Genomic DNA, 8,407 nt, shown 5'->3' with positions numbered 1-8,407 from the left:
TCGGTACACACGTGCTATACGTGCGACACATGTGGGAGTGGTGTGTGTCGCACGTGTGATGCATACACGCGTGTGAAGGTGTTTTTGAGGTTAGAGGCGGTGCACATGTGCATGTGCGTGTCGCACGTATGGCACGTGTGGGAGTGTGTGTACCACTCGTGTCACACGTACTCACGTGTGGGAGTGGTGCGTGATACGCGTGTTGCATGTATGGCACGTGTGGGAGTGTGTGTGGCACGTGTGGGAGTCAGTACCACTCTTGTCACACGTACACATGTGCGTGTGGGAGTGGTGTGTGTCGCACGTATGGCATGTGTGGGAGTGTGTGTACCGCTCATGTCACACGTACACACGTGTGGGAGTGGTGCGTGGCACGTGTGTCGCACGTATGGCACATGTGGGAGTGTATACCACTAGTGTCACATGTACACACGTGCGTATGGGAGTGGTGCGTGTTGCATGCGTGACGTGTACACACGTGTGAAGGTGCTTTTGAGGCTAGAACCGGGAGGGAACCGGGCTGAACCAGCTAGAACCGGGTGCGATCCGGCGGTTTTGCTCTAAAATTGGGCGGTTCTCGATTTTGTATTGGAACCGACACGGGCTGTTCGACTCGCCGATTTTTAAATCATTGGCCGTAACTACCACTTTATTTCCAAATATAGCTATTACCCCATTCTCATTGAAGCACACAAAATTGGTATTGATGGAATTACACTTTATATACTCATTGCCCAGCGTGGTGAGAATAATATAAAACTTTTAAAATCTGAAGTCGTTAGAAAAAAATGAGGAAAAATAAATAATAGATAGGATAGATGAGATAAATAATAATTATTATAATATTAAAATAATTAAACTAAAGATACCATAATTAGAAGAAATAAGAAATGGTCTAAAGAAAAACTTTAGCGAAAATCCTTTAGAACTATGGGATGAAGACAAAGAAAAATGTGAATTAAAATGTTAGGTGAAGCAAAAATAATTAAAGCAAACCCTATGCCTTGTACGCTACGCCACAAGATTGGAATGAGTTTGAAATACACTTAAAAGAATTGCTAGATAAAAATTTAATTAGACCTAGTAATAGTCCACATATTTCACCAGCCTTCCTATTTAGAAATCATACAGAAATCAAAAGAAGAATAGTTAGCATGGCAATCAATTATTATATGTTAAATGATAATATTAAATTTGATCGGTATTTTATTCCAAATAAGGAAATATTAATTAACAATATTCAAGGAGTCAATTGGTTTAGTAAGTTTAATTCTAAATCAGGATATTGGAAAATAAAAATGGAGGAAGCTAGTATTCCTGATACTGTGTTTAGTGCCCCTCAAGGACAATACGAATGGATGGTTATGCTATTTGGATTAAAAAATGTATCGCAAATATTCTATTATTTAGTAGAATGAGAGAAGAGCATAGGTTCCATTTACAAGCAGTAAGTAGATAGTCAAAAGACAATGGAAAAGCAAGAGATAGATTTCTTAGGACTACAAGAGATAGATTTCTTAGGACTACAAATGGATAGGGGAAGTATAAATTACAACCTTATGTACCAAAAAAAATAGACCAATTTCCAAACAAATTAGTTGAAAAAAAATAGCTACAGATTTTTAGGACGCTTTAAACTGCGCTGTCTTTTGTACCCAAACTAGCATAACTAAGAACTTCATTACAGAAAAAATTGAAGCTCGATAATAAATGGGAATTTAGTGAAGAAGAAATAAAACTAGTAAAATTAATAAAAACAAAATGGGAAATTTAAAAAAACTAAAACTTCCTCAAGAAGAACATTTTATGAAATCAGAAACTGACCAATATTTGGAGTACAATATTAAAATGTAGAAAAAAAAAAAACTAAAAAAGAATTATGCAAATATATCTCATGCAGAACAAAATTACCGCATTAATGAAAAAGAAAATCTGGCTGTCAATAGATAATAGTGGGTTATGGACCCACTACGCCTAGTCGGTCGACCTAATGACCTACTAGGTTGTTAGGGTTGTTCAGGTAGACCAAACCCGAGTCTGGGTCTTGGTTTTGATATTGGACTAATAGTTTCGGCTTGGACCAGGCGGGGTCTCGGTCTCGGTCCCTATTAGGTTGACTTGGCTCTTGGTGAGTGTCAACCTGAACCAATCCGATCAAATATATATATATATATATATATATATATATATATATATATATATATAGAGAGAGAGAGAGAAGAAAAGTCTTCCCAACACCCGTAGGCGAAAATGAATAGTGATTTCGTCTACCCTCATCTCGCACGGTCACGATTGTCTAGTAGTGTTTTATTTTTCAATTTTTTTCTACTAATCAGAATGATCTAAAATTTGGAGGGTATATACATCTTACTGAGGCGCATCTAATAAATATATAAAAAAAATTATCCGTGAAAAAAATAACCAAAATACCCTTGAAACTTTTTTGGGGTATTTTGGTCAATTGTTTTCAAGTAAAATATTTTTTAATATATTTTTTGAAGATTCCCCTATTTTTGATGAATATACACTCCAAATTTCAGGTCATTCCAATTTTTTTTTTTTAAAAAAATGAAATACCATCGGATAATCGTGACCGCCCGATGACCTTTGGATAGTGATGGGGGTAAGCGAAATCACTGTTCATTTTCACCTATAGGCGTTGCGTAGTGTTTTTAATATATATATATATATATATATATATATATATATATATATATATATATATATATATATATATATATATATATATATATATATATATATATATATATGGGTGCAGTTGGCATTCACATGCATCCGTAGTTGTAGAGGTAAGGTGCACCTTCAAATTGTATCATGGGATATAATTTTGATGTAAAATGTTCTTATGATTATCTTAAAATCTATTTTTATATTTAATTATAAAATTTTAAATTTTAAAAATGGTTAAAATCAAGTAGATCTATAAAAATATGAAAATCTTGAAAATTGACGTGTAGATAATATGTTTTAAAATGCACTATTTTTGAGACTTAAAATATTTTTATTTTTCATGGTCATACATCTCGATGTCAAGATGATCAATCAAAGGGTTTTTCAACATTAAAACTACCTTATCCGATGGATTTTTGAGGTGCATCCGTAGTTCTATGTTATAAGGTTGCATCCTTATATAAATTTTTTCCCCGTCTCTCTCTCTATATATATGTATATACCATCACTTGAATAATTTTAAAGAAAATGATTTTGAGCTTTTAATTGTCTAGATGTACACAAAAATGGATGATTTGGTTTATTAGAGGAAAACTCATTTCGAACTTTTCTATGGTGTTAATTCAATGGCATACAATTGCCCATAATATTTTTTCAAGGAAATATCTACATAAACCATTTATCTTTGGTATAAAGAAGTCACAATATCAACAGTTAGATATGAAATTGGATGGATCACTTATATAATTTTAAAGAAAATGATTTTGAGCTTTTAATTATCTAGAATAAAGCATAATGGAAAAATCAGGATTCATGTAGCCGACTCCAATTAATTAAAAAAAAGCTAAAATGACGATGATGATGAATTGTCTAGATCTAGATATAGACAAAAAAATGAATAATTTGGCTTGAGATTGATCATTTGGTGACCATAGTATGTTCAAACTTTGGAGGCATACATTGTCAATAATACTTTTCTAAGGAAATGTATACATAAGACTATTCATCTTTGATAGGAGGTTATAATAATTATCAATAGTTATATATGAAATTGTGTAGAGAGAATGCATCATTGACTAGAGAAAAATACCCACGTAATCTTTGTTGAACTATGCAACTCACTTTATGCTGTCAGATTTGATCGATGGCTTAAAATGATTATGGCCCCTTTGTACTAAAAGGCAATAATATTATAGTCTATAATTTTTTTTTAAAAAAATATTTTTATTGTATTATTGAAAAATTATTTCATAAAATCACCGTATATATATTAATTTTTTTTAAAAAAAAAAAAAAGAACAAGAAAAATAAGAAGTGTGTATATTTGTTGTAGTTTACTATTAAGTGGAGCTTACGAACAAGGTCCCTCAGTCCAACATTTTACTAACGATATTTTTATCTTTAGTCGTCTTTAGGAGAATTAGTCATAATAGACACTTGTCATAAGTTATAATCACGTTGAATATCCAAATTTTTGGTGACATTGATAAAAGAAGTTATTATTTTCCCTCTTTTTAAGTAAATACCAATTAATTGGGTAAAGTAAACCATACAAAATTATTAAGAAGGGGCAGATTGCTCCAAATGATTTCCACTTTTTAGATTTGATTTCACTCGATTACTTCTTTAAAGAATATATAAAATTACGTTGGCCCTACTTTAGTGGACCGAGTTAATTGATTAAAAAAACCTCAATCATGGGGCGAGCAACATGAATTTTGAAATGACAAAAATTCCTTCACTTGTTCAAATTAGTAACATAAAATTCATTTTTTCACATTTGAAGCCAACACTAGACAAGTAGGGCAGGTTACTGAATATCTTTGCTTGTTCAGGGTTCTCATCCCAAAACTAATTTTGTCATGATTTACCAATTTTTTAGTAAGGCACTTGGGTGAAATAAAATTTTTAAAGTAACAATTTCAATGCTCAATAAGATAATTTGACTATCTTAATGAATTTATAACAGGGCTTGACAAGTTACAAAAAGGATTCCATTCTTTAAGTTTCATTGTGTATTGTGCAAGCCAAGTTAGGTTGGCATGCAGCATGCCACCCAGTCAGGTGCTAATTTAGATCAAGGGATTGTCTACAAAGAGATCATTTGTTTTTTGTGTATAGAGGTCATAATGAGAAAAATAAATCTTGTACTAGTAAATGAGATCATTTGAGCCATTCGTTGATTTTGTAACATACTAGGAACGTTTGATAGTCTCCCTTTAAAAAATAAAAGTGCCTAGAAGGGCGAAATTCCCAATCTAGGCCAAGATCTCGCCGAAAACTCCATAACTCACTATTTTTAGCCAGAAAAGCCACCAGAGAATGCCAAATTCTGGCAAAATCCCACCAGAAAATCAATTGAAGTAAACAAGGGAAAGTTACCTTATGTTTGTGAAATTTTTTAGCTCTTTTGATATCTTTCACTAATCTCACTTATAGTGAGCTGGGAACTGGATAGGTACAAATCTCCAAGTTCTTTAGGCATGACATTTCTAGGCTTTGAAACCTCTCAAATTTTTCACTCGTTAAAACTCAAATCATCTTGTAACAAAATTAATCATTGTGTATGCCCCCCAACAATGCCCAAAACCTCAGCTTGGGTTGTGGTATTGAGTCTTAAGAAGCTTTACTCTTAGGCCAAAAACATGCTTTCTATATGAAGAATGACTTGAGCATGAAATCTACTCACTCAAACCCTAGTAGTAAAGGAAAACATAAAAAAAAAACTTTTAATGTTTATAACAAAAGGAATGCGATGACGGAAAAATAGAAACGTGCTGAGATGTTTTTTTGACACATGTATTTAGGTTTAAGCCTATGTCAATCGAGTGTCGACACATGATTAAACCTTCTTACATGCCCATCTTGGTTTTACATGGGAGATATTATTTCAAAGTCACATCTATATAGTACTTAAGGCTTTATTTATTTATTTTATGGGTGAGGTTTGTATAAGGTGTCAGCCTTATAGTATTGAAGTAAGGTGCAGCTCAAAACTACGCTGAAAATGTAGTTTTATTGCCGCAAAGCCTTGCAATGATATGAAAATCTATTGTTGCCTCCGATTATGAAATTTAAAGTTCCAAAAATAGTGACAATCAAACAAATCTATAAAAACTTGAAAATCTTAAAAATGGACGATCCAGATAATGTATTAAAAAATAGACTATTTTGAGACTAAAATTCCATTTTTGTCATACATATGAATCTCGAGGTCGAGATGATTGATTTCAAGGTTTTCTAGCATAAGAACAACTTTCTATAGTGGGTTTTAGGTGTAGCTTACTTATACGGTATAAGATTGACACCTTATATAGACTTTTTCATTGTTTATTAGGTGTTTGAAAAGATGTTTTGGCCCATCTCTATTGGATGAGGATCAGACTTTATCTTTAGAGATTAGAGCCCAAGACTTTGACGTCCAAGGTTCGAGTCCTGTCAATGATCGATCCATTAAGATCTCAAATCCTCTTTTTGAAGGCAGACATATCAGCATTATTTACTTGAGAACAACTTCTCACTCACCTCGCCAAGACATATACCTTATCAGCCCCACCTTCCTCATAACTCCTCTCCACTGTGAGTAAGAATGTAACATGTATGTATATGTAACATGTATGTATATGTGGTTGTGTGAGCCCCGACATCATCAAATTTTAATTTTTTTGGATAAATTTAATATTGTCCTTGAGATTTGAACCCACAACCACTAATCATTAAGAGATCCAATCTCCAGCTAAGGATAAGTAGTAGCTAATTTATTTTTCTTTTTTACAACATCTACTATTGTTAGGACATACAAATAGAAATAAATAAGAACCTGAATGTGAATTGCAAATAGAGTTTACCAACCATTCCTTTCTTTATCTATTGATTCATCACGTCCTCCCTATCTTTTTCTCTATTTGATTTGATGGATGGCCAATCTCTCGGCATTTCATTTCACCATCTCACTCTCAATCTCTCTCTATATAAAAGTATCAACCTCAGATCTAACTTAAAAAAGAGAAATGATCTTTTAGGACCATCTCCCACCCACATGTATAGAACCCCAAAAATCACCATAAATTTGGTAGAAATCTATAGAAAAGTCAAATCCCACACCCATGTGATAACTTTTTTATTAAAAATAGGATTTTTGGGGTTAGTTTTTACAAGTCTAATTTTTATGAGTTCAGTTTTTATGGTTATCGTTTTTGATGATTAGTGATGGTGTCCGTCGAACAAATTTTGTTTTCGATATGCAAAGGTTTTATCTTATTAGGTTTTGTGTTGGAGACTTTGGATTTACGTGGATACAAATTTAGAGGGAATTTTATGAATGAAAAAAGTTGATCTTTAAGATCGTAGAGAGAGAGAGTTGTGTTGTTCTTTTTTTGGTGTTTATGGGTCGGTGTCAGAATACTCGGATCGGTATGTTTTGTTCTTTCTTTTTATGATTTTCTTCACGATTTTTTTTCTCTCTCTTAAACACGGTTATTTTTGTCAGTGTTGTTTGCCGGTGAATTTTATATTGCATCATTATGTCTTCTGATTTAATTTCAGACTGACGATAAAAAGACGCATAACCATGGCTTGAAATAATAACAAACAAATGAAATGTTATACTTTATATTTTATGGGAATTTTAATAAAGGGTGGGGTTTGTATAAGGTGCCAACCTTAAACAATTAAAGCAAGAACAACCTCTAAAATGTGTTGAAAGATGTGGTTCTATTGCCGAAAACCACTGCAATAACCTGAAAAATATATTTTCAGCTCATCTCATGAAATTTAGACTTCCAAAAACCACATAGATCGAGCATATTAAAAAATAACAGTCTAGATAATACTTTACAAAATGCACCTTTTTCTATATTTGAGATCTTTTTGTTTTTATACCCATATATCTGGAGGTCCATGATATAAAAGGGTGATGATCTTAAACTTTCTCTTAACCCGTCTCAAGCTCTGGAAAATGAATGACGTAGTTTGTGTTAGGTACGCATGCAACATAAAACTTTGCCAAAACATTTTGTGAATCTTGAATCTATAATATCTTATGGCCTCTCTAAGGGGATGACCATTGATAGAGTAGAATAATGACTCATGATTCGTGTAGCCGACTACAAAAAGTTGAGAAAAAGCTTTGATGATGATAATGATCTGTATATCTAGAGGTCAAGATGATCAATATAGATGGATTTCTTTTTTAGTAGGTTTTTGAAGTACTTACTTCCACAGGTAAAAGATGGGTGCAGTTGGCTTACAGATGCATCCGTAGATGTAAAATATTTTTAGGATTATCTCAAAATCTATTTTTACATCTAATTATAAAATTTTAAATTTTAAAAATGATTAAAATCAAGTAGATATATAAACATATGAAAATTTAAAAAAGACGGTGTAGATAATATGTTGTAAAATGCACTATTTTTTAGACTTAAAATCTTTTTATTTTTCATTGTCAAAGATCTTAATGTCGATATGATCAATCAAAAGATTTTTCAACATTAAAACTATCTCTTCCGATGGATTTTTGATGTGGATCCGTAGTTCTACATTATAAGGTTGCATTTTTATATAAACTTTTTCCATAAAAGATTGATACCCTATACAAAGTCTCTCTTTTGATAAATTGCCCTTTAAATAATCAACTAGTAATTCCGAGGTAAAAATTTCAAATAAAAAAAAACAAAATCGCATAAATTAGCCTTTTGTCTGAGGGCACAATTGT

This window comes from Amborella trichopoda, chromosome 2 (assembly GCF_054954075.1).
Source record: "Amborella trichopoda isolate Santa Cruz 75 chromosome 2, AtrichopodaSantaCruz75HAP2 v2.0, whole genome shotgun sequence".
NCBI lineage: Eukaryota > Viridiplantae > Streptophyta > Magnoliopsida > Amborellales > Amborellaceae > Amborella > Amborella trichopoda.
Note: the sequence above shows the minus strand (reverse complement) of the source record.